Here is a 17,656-nt window from a genome sequence, read left to right as displayed (position 1 = left end):
ATCATGAGCTATGGAAACCCACAATGTCGTCGAAAAGTACAGGATCACTCAGGTCTGTGATAAGGAAAATGTGTCCCAAGTTGAAACAATGGAAGTAATCACTTCAAAATTTTGTTGGAGTTAGGTATGGCAAAACTGTACACTTTGTGGACCAAGGCCACCCACCCACCAACCATCCTTCACCAAGAGCAGTTATGGCAACCCTTTGGATATGTACAATCTGAGTCTGGCAACATGCATACGCCCCCCCCCCCCCCTCCCCTTTGCACGTAAGCTCACTCCTCTTTATTGTTCACACATGTTTGTATGATTATCTGTATTCGGAATTATATATATATATACATTGGCAATTGCCTAAAATAAACGTTTTTGAACTTTTTTGTATTCGGATATACATTCTGTAACGTTTAGTAAACATTTTCCGTATTTTGGCCCCAAACCGTCTCATTTGGTCCTTTTCTTGTCAAAATCTGGTCCTACGACAAAAAATCACCTGGCAACCCTGGTGAGGACGTCCCCACGATTCACGACCTACTTTCGTTTTCATTTCCGTGGGATGTCGAGTGTTTTCATCCGATATAATCTGTGACCTGCCATTCAGTTCATTATTCGAGCCAGGCAAATTCATGGTACACAAATTTCGTAGCACCTTTTGTTGCTTCTGAGAATGAACTAGGTTGAGAAAAAGTAAGTAATTATCTTATTTGTTAATATATCACGAGAACCACATCGATTACTCTTGACAATCTCTGAACTGAATAGATAGAGAGCTGAGCCGGTGTTACCAATACTTAGCTTCTATAACCAGGACAAATCATTCGTTTGGACAGAAAAATAAATAAAAACTTACCGCTTACCGTCAAAGCAGTTTAGATTTGAAGATGCATTTGTTTTCTATCAAAAAACATTCGGTAATGGACAATCCTTGATGAATTTCAAAAGTTGTGTTGAAATTATATCCTAATTGTTTTCATGATTAATTCCTCGCGAAATCGTGTGGGCCCCGTTTCTATTATCAAGGTTCCGCCTAGCCAGGCAGGGTTGCCAGATCATTTTTGAGTAAGAGACCAAACTAGCTATAGCAAGAAGCCAGATTCCTCGGCAGGAGCCCAAATACCACCAAACCCACCTTAGCCTCGCGAAAACTCTTTAGATTTGTTAAACAATTTAGATAGGATAAGGAAAATTCGTATATATAGAAGCATTAGCAAATGCAATCTGTGGCGTTAGCACGTGTTGCATTTAGATATTTAGATTGCCAAATAAAATAAGTTTTACCGGTACCAGAGTAAAACGATATAACGGGGAAAGTCAGAGGAAGCCAAAAAGTTGGTTACAGGAGGCCAAGTGGCCAAACCAAATGCAATTTGGTGCATTAGTGCAGTAAAAATTGGTGCGCAAAATTAGTTCGTAGCGGATGCGAGACTGCGTGCGTGTGTGTGTGTGTGTGTGTACGTGTGTGTGTATGTGTGTGTGTCTCTCTTTTTTTTTTTTGGGGGGGGGGGGGAGGAGGAGGAATAGGAAGATGATGATGATGATGATGATGAGGAGGAGGAGGACGGAAAGGAAGAAGGGAAGATAGGATGAGGAGAAAGAATAAGAAGATAATGATGATGATGATGATGATGATGATGATGATGATAATGCTGATAATGATGATGATGATGATGATAATGCTGATAATGATGATGATGATGAGGAAGAAGAAGATAATGATGAGGAAGAAGAAGATGATGATGATGATGATGACTATTAAATCGACCACTACGTTTATTATTATTGCTGAAAAATTCTTATTTTCATTTGATCTTTCTCTCCAATAGACTCGTAATGCTTTTAAAAAAATCACTTCATTGTCTAACTTCTTTATTTTATTTTTTTTTTTAATATGCCCTTTTATTCAATCAACTTGACTGCTGTGTTGTGGACCCTAGTCCTCTATACAGTTCCAAGAAATAATACTCACGTTTATCTGCTCCAACAAAAATTCTTCCCTCGACCGGTCTAAATGTTTGTAGCAGACATCAAATTTCTCAAAACGGTCACGTGACAGTGTAAAAACAAAACCGGAAATGGACTAATGCTTATTTGCGCAGTTCCTTTCAGTCGTGTAAACAACAACATGTCGCACCCAGTCGATTCAATGAGTCTAATAAGTCTGGTATTATTTAACGAACAAAAGTTCTGAAAAATCAAAATGTTTCTTAGAAAGGTGAAAGATGCTAGTTTTTGAAACAGAGGTAGGTTTTTAAAAAAAATCTTTATATTTTACGTGAATGCATGCTCAAGGCGAGTTGGACGTGCAGCGGAGGTTGGTAGGCCAAAGGCGAGGCTCTCTAGATCAAATTCTACAAACTTCTTGACTTCTTGGTGGACTTGTGGAATCAATGGTCAATGTCACCATGTCAATATTGACTATCTATCCGCTAACTTTGGACAATCATATCACAAATGGCCATCACAAATACTTGTCGAAGAGAATCGGAACTTCTTAATGTACATAAAAATTTGGCATGATAAATACAAAGATTTATGAATGTGATAGTGATAGAACGCTGTGATACTGTGATTATTCCCAGACACCTGTCTGGGGATAATGAAAATTCGTTATCCCCAGACACCTGTCTGGGGATAACCAAAATTCGTTATTCCCAGACATATATTTGAAACTCCGCTCCTTTAAATTTAAACAATTATCCACATTCCAGAATATGGAATGTCTCAAATGCACATAGAAATAAGGAGAGTTAATAAAATATCTTTAAAAACCTAAAATTAACCAACATTAACCCATAGAGGCCCGCTTCCCCTGGAGTCGCCCGCGACTGTTGAGGCCCGCATCGCCCGTCATCGCCCGCGGCCCCGAGAAAAAACGGATCATGTTTACTTTGTTATTGCAACGAATCACTTCGTTTTATTCTAAACCGGAAACATCGTAAACGTAATGCGATCGTTCTATTTCCGTTTCGTTTTTACCGCACGTTTATATCGTTGATAACAAGTGAGTAATCGAATTCAGAAAAATGGCATTCCCGTACGTTGCGTGGCGCTAGAAATGATGTTTTGGAGAGTGGTGTGGACGATGAAGAGGATTTTGGAAATGAAAGCGATATCGAACTAGAAAGAGAAGATGTAAACGATGGTGGGGATGGACAAGACAAGGCGTTAGCACCCGATCAAGGTGATTCGGACACTGAATCGGAGTCCGAGATTGACGAAAATGACGGGAATGGGGGTGCGGGGAACGAGTTTTTTTTTTTTAATACTTTTTTCCCAATTTATTATGTCATGTTATATATCATTCGAAAGCAAATTTATCTGGCTATAAAAAGGAATTAAAATTATAATTTTATGTCATTTGGTTCTCGTTTAATAATTTTTTAACTTTGTGTTGGTATTTTTTTGTTAAGAGTTATGCCCCTTACACTGGGCCTCATGGGAATTTTTTTTAGTAAACACCGGGCCTCTATGGGTTAAATCAGTTGTTATTACATATACACAATATGCGTCGACCTCGAAGTGGGTGTCATGGCCGAATGGGTTAGTCGTCTGCCCTGGATGTTTTACCAGAATCGACGTTGTGGGTTCGAATCCTGGTTCTGTCACTTTTTTTGTTTTTTTTTTAATTCCGTCTTCTTGTCTTTTTTTTTTGTGTGCGAGTCTATTCTTTTCTCCTTCTTGTTTGACCGTTTGTTCCGTTTCTGGGCATGAATTTCTTAAAATTGTTTTTATTTTTTTTTAGATTATTCTTTGTTTTTTTCTCCTCTATCTGACCATTTGGTCGCTCTCTGAATATTTCTGTTTGTTTGCTTTTTAATTATTTATTCTTTTTAGACAATTTCGAGATCGGATTGGGGACGAATATGACAATTTGCTAGAAACTAGAAAGGAAATAAGAGAGAGAGTTAAAAAAAAAAAGAGGTGGGGGGATGGATGGGACCTTTATCCCCTGCACCGTTCTGTAAAAAGAAGACGGAATGTAAAAAAGAAAAAATGGCGGAACCAGGATTTGAACCCACAACGTTGATTCTGGTAAAACTTCCAGGGCAGACGACTAAACCCTTCGGCCATGACACCAACATCGAAGTCGACGCATATTGTGTATATGTAGTAACAACTGTTTTAATGTTGGTTAATTTTATGTTTTTATAGATAATTTATTAACTTTCCTTATTTGGAAACATTCCATATTCTGGACTGTGGATAATTGTTTAAAAGAGCGGAGTTTCAAATATCTGTCTGGGAATAACGAAATTTGGTTATACCCAGACAGGTATCTGGGGATAATGACAGCCATGATAGAATTCATATTTGAGATTATATATTTTTCTTTTTAACTGTCCATCACAAGCTTATAGATATTTTTTGGAGTGATTGCATTACTAATAAAATTCAATCGATTGATTGGTTACCAGATTATGATTACGAAGATCTATCCACAGAATTAAAGTTTTAAAAATAAAATATAAACTTGAGCATTTATATAGGGCAATATCCACTGAATGGGCTCAAAGTGCTTTACAATGTGTCCCCGGCAGGCAGCAACACTACTTAACACGTAGGACGAGACATGCGAGGGATATTACAATTTTTTAACGGGCAGAGACAGCGCTGTTAATGGCCAGGTAGTCATTTTACCCCTGAGTACAGTGAAAGAATGTGAGTAAAGAGCTTTTCCAAGGACTCAACTATGCGCTGCGTGGAGCTGGATTTGAACTATGGAACTTCTAATCTGAAGTCGAGTGTCATACCGCCAAACCACACCGGACTGGAAACTCAGAATTGTGGCCTGTATTTTTTCTATAGATTGTGTGCTTTTGTGAGTTTTGCTTACTGGTAGAAACCATAGAGCCATGTTTACATTACATTATGTGTGTTGTCCTCATGATAGTGTTCACTGTTTCGGACACAACTAAGGGACGTTATTTGTGACAAACGCATTCACCTAATCGGGGAATTTTATTTAATTTTCATCATTAATTTTTTTAAATAATAATAATAATATATACTTTATTAATTCAAAAAAAAAAATGGAAATTCGTTTACAGACGTAGCATGCATGGAAATGTATAAACACAAAGTTAAGAATCAATGGCGACAATGTATACATATATTATAATATATGCAAATGCACAAAAATGTAAAAATATACAAAACCAAGACCCAATATATATTAATTTGATAAATTGAGATAGGCCATACGTCTGGCCTTTAGTCCGAACTTATGTGTTTATATCTAAAAGATAGTATTTAATTTAAATCACATTTGCGCGTTAAATTTCGAACACCATGTGGCAAAAATGAATTAAGGTGACGTGTTGTCTTTGTTTTTATTATAGATATAGGCAACGTCTCCTCATGGAGAACTTAATCGTTGTGAAGGGAGTGTTCGTCATCCTTCATAGCTTTCTCCATTTTAATATTCCCGTTCTAGAAAATATTGTTAAAATTTGCCAACATTACTGAACCCACATTGTTCTCTAAGTCTAAGTGTGCCTTTGATGATTTTTTTTTGATGTCAATGATAAAGAATAAGAAAATTGTAAATATCATCCAGTCACTTCTCGAAAACAGGCGCTTCTTTGTTGAAATGGATGGCCGGAAGAGCAGGTGGCGCACCCAGAAGAATGGTCTTCCTCAAGGATCAGTGCTGGCTCCAACACTTTTCAACATATATACAAATGATCAGCCTGAGTTCCCAAAAATCCGCCGATTCATATATGCTGATGACCTATGCCTCGCAACACAGGATGTGTCCTTCCAACCAATCGAGAGCAGACTGACAAATGCCCTAGACACCCTTTCAAAGTACTACACTAAAAACTCGCTGAACGCCAACCCAGGGAAAACACAAGTGTGTGCATTTCACCTCAACAACCACCAAGCCCACAAAAAACTTAACATCAAGTGGAATGGCCAGACATTAGAGTACAACTACCACCCAGTGTACCTCGGAGTGACGCTTGATCGGATTCTGTCCTTCAGAGAACACGTGAGGAAGACCAAGGCAAAAGTGTCCACGCGAAATGCCCTCCTTGGAAAGCTGGCAAACATGAACTGGGGAACTGACCCTAAAACTCTAAGGACCACAGCATTGGCCCTCAGCTTCTCAACTGCGTAGTACTGCTCAGCTGTATGGGCCCGATCATGCCATGCCTCCAAGCTAGACCCCGAGCTCAACAACGCCTGCCGGATCGTAACGGGCCAGCTGAGAGCAACACCATTACCACTGGTCTACCGTGCAGCAGGAATAGCCCCACCACACATCCGGAGGGAAACTCATGCCCAAATACAAAAATACAAACAGGAAATGGACCAGAGACACCCCCTTTATGACCACAATTGCCCCAAAAGCAGGCTCAAATCAAGGAAAAGCTTCCTCACAATAGAGAGCCTTCACCCAGACCATTCAGCATTCTTCCGCCTGGACAAATGGGTAGAATGGGACAAGACAGCAAACGATGCCCTCCAGCCCCCAACAGAAAAGCTCCCAGCAGGCACAGACCTCAAGAGAAAAGACAGGGTGGCGTTGAACAGAGCTAGAGCAAAGGTGGGAAACACCATCACCAATCTCTTTAAATGGAAAATCTCACCGGGCACTGAATGCCCATGCGGTCACCCCAGACAGACCATGGACCACATCCTGTCCGAATGCTCGCTGGGACCTCACTGCACCAATGCTGACCTGAGGGAATGCAACCAGACTGCCCGGGACTGGCTGACTCACTGGCGCGACAAGATATGATGATGAGTGTGCCTTGAGACAAGTGACGGATTTGAACATGCTGATGATTTTTAGATGTAAAGGTTGTAGGGGCAGCTTGGCTCAGCGGTGTACGGTCTTTGCTTCATACAGGAAAGTTACCGAGTTTGATAACCCGCGCTGCGTTGTGTGGCCTTGAGCAAGCCACCTCGCCCAGCTCAGTTTGTGGCGCTGCACTGCGGCTGATGCCTGGGTTATTCCAGACTTCCCTTGGAATAGACCCTAGAGACAAATACCTCCAATGGGATGAATAAAGGGAATTTTATTTTATTTTATTTATTTATTTACTACTCAAAGGTTGTTTTCGTTTTTTATTAATTGACAGACATTCTTTTCTTTTTTCTTTTTTTTTTTTGTCACTTTTTTTCACCACAAAAAAAAAAAAAATTCCCCCAAAAAACAAAAACAAAACAATCTAAAACAAAGCCAAACTAGGGGTCTGTGGATAAAGTTGAGCTTATTTTGTATTTTATTATAATAATGATAATGATGGTACTAATGTTTATATTAATAATATTGATGATAATAATACACATTTATATAGCGCTCATTCTCTTGTCAACGCAGGATAGCTCTGGGCACTTTACAGTATAAATTAACAGTTTGAAAAATACAACAGAAAAGATTTTGTTTTTTGTTTTGTTTTTAAGGGTTTTACGCCGCTTGCAACACATTTAGGTCATATCAGCACCAGTAAAAAGGAAGAAATTGGATAGTAAAAAGTTCTAAAATTACAAATAAAGCACCCAAGAAAAAGTAAGACATAGGGGAACTGGGAACAAATAAGGATCAGATGTAGATTCCAAGAGCACACTATCCAAGTACTTAATTTGAGATCACCTATAAGTCTCATCGAGACACAAGCACAAAATCCAACAAAGAGGAACACACTCAAATGCTTACATTATACATTCAAAATAAAAATAATAATACATAACAGAGAGATGATTTACAAGGAAAAAAATATCAACTCCCAAAACAATAACTATGCATTTGACTGTTTCCCTCCCAGCCAGGACTCCGGCCAGGGCCAGGACAAAACCAAGTAATCTCATTCCGAGACAAAGACAGAAAGCATGTTGGAAAACAGATATATAAGGGGATAGAAGACACAGTATGTACCCCCTGCCCACTACGGGAGGTCAGGAACCCCACCCTGACAACAGAACAGAAGTCAAAACAAATCATACATACAATACAATCAATGATAACCAAATCAAGGGTTCATAACGTCAATAAAAGCAAATACAGTATAAAATGAGTCTTGATATTCTTTTTAAAGGCAGTCAAATAAAGACTTGCATCCCCTTTGCAGACATGCCTGAGCCTGTCAAAATCTGGTTCGATGATACACAATCAATATAATATATCTCTGTATGCATTGCCGAATCATTCATTTTCATTCCCAGTCATGGCTTCCTCTTACATTTTACTATCATTTTCCCCCCTCTCTCTCTCTCTCTCTCTCTCTCTCTCTCTCTCTCTCTCTCTCTCTCTCTCTCTCTCTCTCTCTCTCTCTCTCTCTCTCTCTCTCATCTCCTCACTCACTCACTCACTCACTCACTCACTCACTCACTCAACTCACTCACTCTCACACACACACATACACACACACACACACATACCTTACACCAGTTCCTGCTCCCGTTATTTTTTCACTTCCATACTCATAAAAACAACCAACACTCGGTATAATGAATCGTGCAAACTGTCGGTGTTTGTTAGCTTAATTTTTATAAGAATTTGATACCACACTAATCTCGACCTCCGTGGATATATCCCTAATTATGGGGATTTAAGAAGGGTGTTTAATATTATCTATATTATATGGTGCTGTCATGATGTCATCAAAACTTACCATTTTTTAAATGCATAACTGGCAGGGTGTTGGGGTTATCATAGCTCAGTTGGTAGAGCACTCACTCTCTGCACATGCATAGGGACAAGGGATCAATCCTGGGTGAAGTCGAGATTATTTTTTTTTTCTGACACGTCCGCGTAGCAATGAGCAGCTTGGTTGTAAACAAAGAAAATCGGTACTTTTTATTTTTCTTTCTTTTTCACACGTCATGTGATCAGAATGTGTAAAAGTCAAAACATGATCAGATTTATAATGTTTTTCTCCTCTGGATACACTTTTATGCTCGTTGGAGAAGTAAGTCATAAGGGCATCCGCCATTGTTCCGATAGTTTAGAACCAGTTGCTACGTTACTACGCGTTATTACGAGGGCAGTGACTGTTCAACGACTGTTGAACCCTGTTACTTGCTACACAGGCTCAGGTTATCGCAAAGTACTTTCTACCACTAGATCCAGCAGATCCAGGGAGGTCAGAAGAAAAAAATCTCGACTAGATACCTACAGCCAGGATCGATCTTGATCTCTGTACGTGTAAAATCGAGTGCTCTACTGACTGAGCCACTGGGACCTCCGTGTTCATCAAAAAGGATTCGGATGGATGATTTACTCACCCGGTGTCGCCGGCATAAAAATGAAATTGTAGATGTGAACATCTGGCAAACCGATATAATTTGAATAGGAGTGTTACACACTTAATGAAACATAATTTTATGATGGCAAACAAAATCATTCATATTCATTCTTTAAACGTTCGACTCACAGGTTTTTGAGTAAAACATAAAATTTTGACTACTTTACAGGACATTGACACGCATTACTCCAGCAGGCTATTGTGTTCCGTTCCATACAATGTCAGGGACCAGATCCCTGTTTTGTGTCTTTTAATTTTTTTTTTTTTTTTTTGGTACTAAAACTCGTATAACTATAGTCATTAAACACATCTGTACGCTGGCAAAACATCGTTTTTTGGGGTTGTTTTATTGTGTTTTGTTTTTTTTTTTTTTGTTTTGTTTTTGTTTTGTTTTGTTTGTTTTTACATGACAGCTGGAAAACGGATACTTTAATCTTATTACATATTATATTTTTCTTCAAAATGGCGGCGCTGAATAGCGACGCACAGTTACACCTATGTGATGAATTCTTTTGATATTTATTTGTTTCACGGCAACGTTTCACTCATTTACGTATTAAACGTTGTATGATTGTTCGTATTAATGAATGGTATGTACTTCAAACTTTAACGTTTAGAGTTCTGCTTCAAATCCTCGGAAAAATCGTTCGTATCAATGTTTTTGTCTCAAGGAAATCGAAATGGCGGCGGCCTTGTTTACTTCCGACACAAAAGTGCACCACTAATTTCATCTTATTTCGCGATTTGTTGATTGAAGACCTATCCTTCGCTTAATATTATATAAAGCATTGTATGATGATTTAGAATTACAAAGAGGCATCAAAAATAATAAACCATCCTGTTGATGAAGTAGAAAGAATTCATGGAAAAGCAATAGAAAGGAAAGCATTCTCAATTACCAACAATAAAAAAACATTTTATACCATGAATTTGATATTTTGCCATCTGGGAGAAGTTTTTGTCAGATTAAATGTGGAACTAACAAGTATAAATCAACGTTCGTTCCATCAGCAATAAAAATGTTGAATATTTCATGTGGTACAGCAAAACCAAGGATTGATGCGTTGACTGATTGACTGATTAATTTGTTTAATGTTAGGCTAGATGAAGTGACCAATTGATAATGATGATAATATTTGGTGTTGAATTGCCAAGAATGTAACGAATTGAAAATGAAATGAAAATGTTAATGTTGTGTATGTCGCATGCGTGAAAGAAAGAGAGGAAGAGAGAGAGAGAGAGAGAGAGAGAGAGAGAGAATGGGTAGGAGTGAGGTGTCTGTTCAATGTTATAGTTATCATATAACGTTATGACAAGTGTAACTAAATGACAAATTGCCATATTTGTGGACAATAAAGATCTATTATTATTATTATTATTATTATTATTATTATTATTATTATTTATTATTATTATTATTATTATTATTATATCTATCGTTTAAAATGGTGAGAAATTTTGTCAAAGAAAAATAATCTTAAATTAAACCTCAGACGTTTATTATTATTATTATTATTATTATTATTATTATTATTATTATTATTATTATTATTATTATTATTATTATTATTATTATTATTATTATTATTATTATTACTATTTTTTTTTTATTAAAGACCATTTACCAATATCGCGAAATCTTATCTGCACCTGTGCAGCAGTGTTCGGAAACCGCCGTCAAACGGTGCCACCATACGTGTTTCTCCATACCAGATCGTAGCCTTCGTAAACGTATTGATACTATGAGTTTTGGTAGAATACTCAAACAAGGCTGTCAACTGTACGCCAAAGAGGCATATTTGTATGGGTTTTATTGTTTTTTTTTTTTGTTTTTTTTTTACCTTTGTAATATTAATATGCTTTATACGAGACTCAAATTTAACATTTTATAACAAAAAAAATTGTTTTAATTTTGTTTTCATAAGGTTGTTTGGCAGTCTCCATGCTTCCTACACTATGTGTGTAGCAATTCATTGTGGTTTGATAGATGAAAGTGGTTTGTTTCCATTGCTTCATAATTTTATTTTCACATTTTCTTGACGTTTCTGAAGTTTTCCCCCATACAAACTTGTTACAAGAATTATTTATTATCTCCAATGTTACATCACGCCAGGGAGTGAGATGGTTCCATTTTTTTTCAAATTGTACGCTTTTTCTCCAAATCTTACTCTTTTTGACAAGTATTCTTACAATAACAAAGATCTGAGTGACGTCAACTTCGTTCCTTTCGTGGCCTGACACTGGCCAAAAAAAATGACGTCAAAAGAGAACAGATCGTGAGGTGTATTCAATAGCTAAAACAATGGGACCATTTGTTTCTTTGAGTATTACTAACGACCACTCACAAGGCGGTGCACTGATCTAATCTATATGCGTTTACTTAGAAAACTCACAACATCCGCCTGCCGGATATAGCGTACCAAAACACAAAAACGATGTGTAACTTCAAAGGTTTATAGTCTGATTGATAGAACGTAGTGACAATTACTCATAAACAATAACAAAGAGCTAAGTGTTGTCAATTTCGTTCCATCTATTTTCAAAAAATGTGTAAATGTTGCTGCTCGAAGCCCCAATCAATAATAAATAACAGTGTGAAATTGGATGTATCTAAGTTTCCAATTTGAATGTCTTGCGTAGCAGAATTAAACGACGGACTGAACGAGGCATTATGTAATTCGTGTTGCTTATTTTATAAGACGCCCGGGTTACTTTGATTTATCTTGTGGCTTCTATCAGTAGTGAATGACGTCAGCAACAATGGTGGCCCTACCACGTCCATGACACTACCGTTGTTATCACACGGATATAAATAGGAATAGAGACGGAAGCCGGTGGCGATACATCATATTAATATTATGCAATATACTACGATATCAACTATTGATGTTATGCGTTTAAGTAAAAAAGAACTTCCGGTTCCGCCAGCCGGATACAACGTGCCAATCATGCACAAGTATGCGCAACCTTGAAATTGAAGGGTTGTTGGTGTTACGCGTTTAGTTATAATACACACAACATCCGTCAGCGAGATATAACGTGCCAACACGCAAAAACTATGTGTAACCTCACACTTAGTTTGTAGTCTGATTGATAGAATTTATTGAGAAGTAATCACCAAATGGCTTTTTAAAAGCAACATCAAAGAGCTGAGTGACGTTGCGTCAATTTCGTTCCTTTTATAAGTGTAAGCCAGACCGGATTCAAATGGTTTCTTGACATTCTAGCCCTTTTAGGATGTTTGGTTTCATTTTTTTGTACACCTTGGTATTGAATTCATCAACATGGTTTAGTGCGAATAACTGGGTGGGGTTCCTGACCTCCCATTGAGGGCAGGGGGGTACTTACAGTGTCTTCTATCCCCCCCCATATCTGTTTTCCAACTTGCTTTCTGTCTTTGTCTTGGAATGAGATTACTTGGATTTGTCCTGCCCTGGCCGGATACCCTGCCTGAGAGGGAAACGGTCAAATGTATAGTTAGTTTTGGGAGATGATATTTTTTTCAATATAAATCATCTCTCTGTGTGTTATGTTTTATTACATTTGTTGTTTTGAATTTAAATTTAAGCATTTGAGTGTATTCCTCTTAGTGGGGACCTGTGCTCGTGTCTGGATGAGACTTTTAGGTGATCTCAAACTAAGTACATTGATGGTATGCTCTTGGGATCTACACCAATTCCCTATTTGTACCATTCCCCGTTGTCTTTCCTCTTCTTGGATGCTTTGATTGTAATTCTATAACTTTTTACTATCCCATAATCTCCCTTTTTTACTGGCCCTGATATGGCCCAAATGTGTTGCAAACGCCGTAAAACCCTTAAAAACAAGAACAAACAAAACAGTGCGTTTAAGTCGAAGACTCGTAGGTACCTATCTGCACTGGGGAAATTCATTATTAAGCCGCAGTGCGTCATCAAAGTTGGGTTGTTTTGTTGTTTTTTTTCAGTATTTTCAAAATTTAATCTTTATTCATTGGTGTATTTTTGTCTAGTGTTTCTATTTGGCTGTAAATGAGATTTTTTGGTCGTGTAAGAAATGTCTATCGATCTGTTTTGATTTGTTTTTTTTTTTCCCCCGCCTCTCTCTCTCTCCTCTCTCTCTCCTCTCTTCTCTCTCTCTCTCTCTCTCTCTCTCTCTCTCTCTCTCTCTCTCTCTCTCTCTCTCTCTCTCTCTCTCTCTCTCTCTCTCTCTATCTATCTATCTATCTATCTATCTCCTCTTTCTCTCTCCCTATCTCCATCTCTCCTCTCCCCTCCCTCGCCATCCTCTGTATCTTTATGGTTGGCGCTGAAGAAACCAATGGTCTGGTTGTATTTCAGCGGCATCCTCATTGGGCGCGGGCCCATGTCAGTCGGGCCTTGAAATCGTTTAGGTGTGGTGCCATGATGACCAGTTCATCCAGCCCGTTCCACTTTTTTAGGGGACTGGATACATACCTTGTGTAATTGGATCTTAAGGTTTGAGAGTGGTGACATCTTGTTTTCCAGTCTAAATATGTATATGATGGTCTTCAATATAGACCATCCATCCTCGCATTTCTACTCCCGTAATCCTTAGAATCCATCTGCCTATAGACAGAATGAAGATGACGTCACTCAAGCCTTTGTTATTGTATTTTGCCATCCGCGTTTGTGAGTGATTCTCACTAACTGTATTAACTAGACTATAAAAGTTCATGGGTACACATAGTTTTGTGTTGGTCCGCTATAGATAGTTCGAAGATGACGTCACTCGGGTCTTTGTTATTGTCTTTTGCCATCCGCGTTTATGAGTAATACTGAACTGTATCAACCTGACTATAAACGTTCATGGATACACACAGTTTTGTGTGTTGGTCCGTTATACTTCCGGATGGCAATGTTATGAGCTTCTTAGTCAAGCGCATACTATCTATACTTCCGGATGGCAATGTTGTGAACTTCTTAGCCAAGTGCATACATATATCTATACATCCTGCTATTAAAAGGGGTTTGCCGCCTTATGATTCAATAATAATATGTAACCTACTCAATATTATAGATAGTATGCAGATGACGTCACTCAGGCCTTTGTTATTGTTTTTGCCATCCGCGTTTGTGAGTTGTTCTCACTAAACTGTATTAACCAGACTATAGATAGTATGCAGATGACGTCACTCGGGCCTTTGTTATTGTTTTTGCCATCCGCGTTTGTGAGTTGTTCTCACTAAACTGTATTAACCAGACTATAAAAGTTCATGGTTACACAGAGTTTGTGTGTTGGTCCGTTATACTTCCGGATGGCAATGTTGTGAACTCCTTGGCCAAGCGCATTCTATCTATAAAAGTTCATGGTTACACAGAGTTTGTGTGCTGGTCCGTTATACTTCCGGATGGCAATGTTGTGAACTCCTTGGCCAAGCGCATACTATCTATAAGTCCTTTGACGGACTCGTTACATACACACTGCCAGGAAGTTAAGATAAGATATTCTATTTTGATCCTGAAATTGAAATTATCATATTATGTTACACATCGGTCATCGTTATGTACTAACTGATAACTTACGAACTATTATTAGATACAATAATATAAAATATTCATCAAAGCTATAAAGATCGGACGTGTAAATGGAATAGAATTGTAAAAAACATTGATTTGTAATGTAAATAGAATTTTAAAAATAGATTAGGAAGGATGGCACATATCTTATAGCAAACGCTCGGTGATAAAAGTAAAACATGGACATTTGAATATTAGATATAATAAATATTTGTTTAAAATTTAGCACAGTGTAAGCAGCAGCTTTTCCTGTATCCAGTAAGAATGCCACTGAAGGTCCTTCTTCTCCAGAGAGAATAAATTATATTGTTGAAATTGATGAGATGAAACAAAGGCCCCCATATATATGCAGGTCTGACATTCGAACCCACTTATGGGCCTAGTTTAAGATTGTTGTAGTGGACAATATTTTGCGTCATTTTTTTTTTTTTTATTTCCGTTACAACAATGCGCCCGTTAAAAAAAATGGGTCATCAGACCTGCAAATAAGTGCACGTCGCCCCATTTTTGTTTGTTCATTGACAAGGTTCGTGGAAGGTGGGCGAATTGGCCCAGTGGTTAAGGCATCGCACTGTGATCCGGAAGTTCCGGGTTCGAGTCCCGCTTCGGGCACTTTTTTTCGTTTGTTTTTTTTTTTTTTTTCTTGGGCAAGATTATTAACACCCAATTTGCTCACTTGGACAACATGGGTGATTCCAGTTGACATCTGACATCTTGTTTGATAGATATCTATATATTCCTTCATGGAATGCCTCGGCGACGGGATCTCACTGTGACAACATGGGTGATTCTCGTTGACATCGGACATCCTGTTTGATGACTTATCTATATTCCTTCGTGGAATGCCTCGGCGACGGTATCTATCGGGGTCGTTGCGTAAGGGCGTATTTATTCTTTTTATTTCGTGGTTGCCGTTTTGTATTGCCACGCTTTTTGTTGTTGTTGTTTTAAAATTTGTTTTGTTTTTCGCTGTTTTAAATTTTTTTTGTTTTTCGCTGTTTTAAAAAAGAAAGTGTGAGCGTTTTGCTTTAATGAAAGCCACGGACCAAGACTCTTGGGTACCTCTGAACTCATCAAAATTCGTTCGTTCGTTCGTTAACCTCTCTCTCTCTCTCTCTCTCTCTCTCTCTCTCTCTCTCCTCTCTCTCTCTCTCTCTCTCTCTCTCTCTCTCTCTCTTCTCTATCTATCTATCTATCTTCTCTCTCTCTCTCTCTCCTCTATCTCTCTCTATCTATCTCTCTCTTTTTCTCTCTCCGTCTCTCTCCCTCTCTTTCTTTCTTTCTTTCTCTCTCTCCGTCTCTCTCTCTCTCTCTCTCTCTCTCTCTCTCTCTCTCTCTCTCTCTCTCTCTCTCTGTGTGTGTGTGTGTGTGTGTGTGTGTGTTGTGTTTTATTTTTGTAAAAAATTAATTGCTTTGTTTTTAAAAATATATACATGAACAGAGAATCATTAAAAAAATAAGTTTTAAAAACCCGAAAATCCGGGACCATTGAATTTACGTAATTTATTGCATCGCCACCTGTTGAATATCTCGTAAAAATACGCAGTGTTGGCATGGTTGCCAGATGGCCGTGTATGTGGCCAAAATTGGCTACTCGGAGAATCGTGTTTGTGACTTACTTGACATAGAGCCTTTCGCGTCTCGACCGAAAGATCGGGTCGCCTTGGCTGTTTCCAGTATTTCCTGTGTGAGGTGTCTCCAATATTGCCGGTCCTCTGCTAGGGTTCTCAGATTTTCAAGGTCCCCTGCCGTTATGAGACTAATGCTTTGTCCAAGTGTTATGAGGTTTTTGTTTAGGATCACAGGGAGTGTTGTGATCGGTCTTCCTCTGAAAAGGTTCCCGTGTTTTTGGAAGTATCCCGACATGGCTTGGTTAGCTGGTATGTTTTTGTCCCTGCGTAGTATGTGACCGAAAAGTTGCCATCGTTGTTGTAAAATGTCAAGGGAGATTGGTCTTTCTTTTGTGATCTTATAGAGTGATTCATTTGAGATCTTTTTTTGGGTATTTGATGTCCAGTACCCTTCTTAGCTGTGTGCGATGGAAGGCATCCAGATGTTCTTCTTCGGATTTTGTCAACGCCCAAGTGCCGCAGTTATACAGAAGTACCGGTTTTACAAGAGCACGGTACAGTTTCAGTTTGGTTTTTCTCTTTATTTTGTCACCTCTAATCCATACATTGGTGAGTTTACTGAGTGCGGCGTTTGATAGCTGTTTTCTTCTTTGTACATCCTCGGTGTCTCCAATTAGTGAGCCGACTTTCTTTGTTCTTTTCCATTCCTCTTTGTTCCTCGATATTGTTGTAAATTCGGTTTTATTGGCATTGACTTGGAGGTTATATTTCATGAGGGTATTTGTATGATGTCTATATTTGCTGGTGTTGATCCAATAAAATCGACATCATCTGCAGAGGCGATTTGTCTAGGGATTGCATTCTCAATATGAGTCGTTGGTTTTGGAATGACTTTTCGAACTTCTTTCAGAGCGTGTTCTAAGTATATTGTGAACAGAATCGGGCTCAGACTATCTCCTTGGGGGGTCCCGATGTTACTTTCGAACTGCGTCTGTTTTGTGGCCCCGTATATCCTTGGTTTTATCTTTGTGTTGCTGAGGCAGTGATGCCAAAACTCCGGTTTCACCGGAAGAAACTCCGGTCTGGAGCAACAGAAGTCCGAGTTCCGGGCAACTTCCGTCAAATTCCGGCGAGGTCAATTTGTTCCAAGGATACCCCCCCCCCCCCCCCCCCCCCCCTTCCAACCAACACATCATCATCATACCACTAGTATTACAACCATCATCACCACCACTACTACTGCAACCACCACCACATCATCATCACTACCACTACTACTACAACCACCAGCTTCACATTATCACTACCACTA

General features: G+C 38.6%; 1 protein-coding gene across 2 annotated transcripts in view; it reads left to right on the top strand.

The window, feature by feature from the left end:
• The first annotated feature begins 507 nt into the window (after positions 1 to 507).
• Positions 508 to 17,656, top strand: part of LOC144957230 (kynureninase-like) — a 71,281-nt gene continuing 54,132 nt past the window's right edge. The window contains exon 1 of one of the 2 annotated variants that reach the window (XM_078888302.1): positions 508 to 687. The gene's annotated coding sequence lies outside the window, so the exon portion shown is untranslated. Of the gene's footprint in view, positions 688 to 9,825; positions 9,845 to 17,656 lie in introns of those variants that run through there. The other variant, XM_078888304.1, reaches the window with a different exon arrangement.

Source organism: Berghia stephanieae, chromosome 11 (assembly GCF_034508935.2).
Source record: "Berghia stephanieae isolate SIO BIC M18660-M18661 chromosome 11, UCSD_Bste_1.3, whole genome shotgun sequence".
In the NCBI taxonomy this organism is placed as follows: domain Eukaryota; kingdom Metazoa; phylum Mollusca; class Gastropoda; order Nudibranchia; family Aeolidiidae; genus Berghia; species Berghia stephanieae.
The sequence above is the reverse complement of the archived record's forward strand: the minus strand, read 5'-3'. Positions and strand labels throughout refer to the sequence as shown.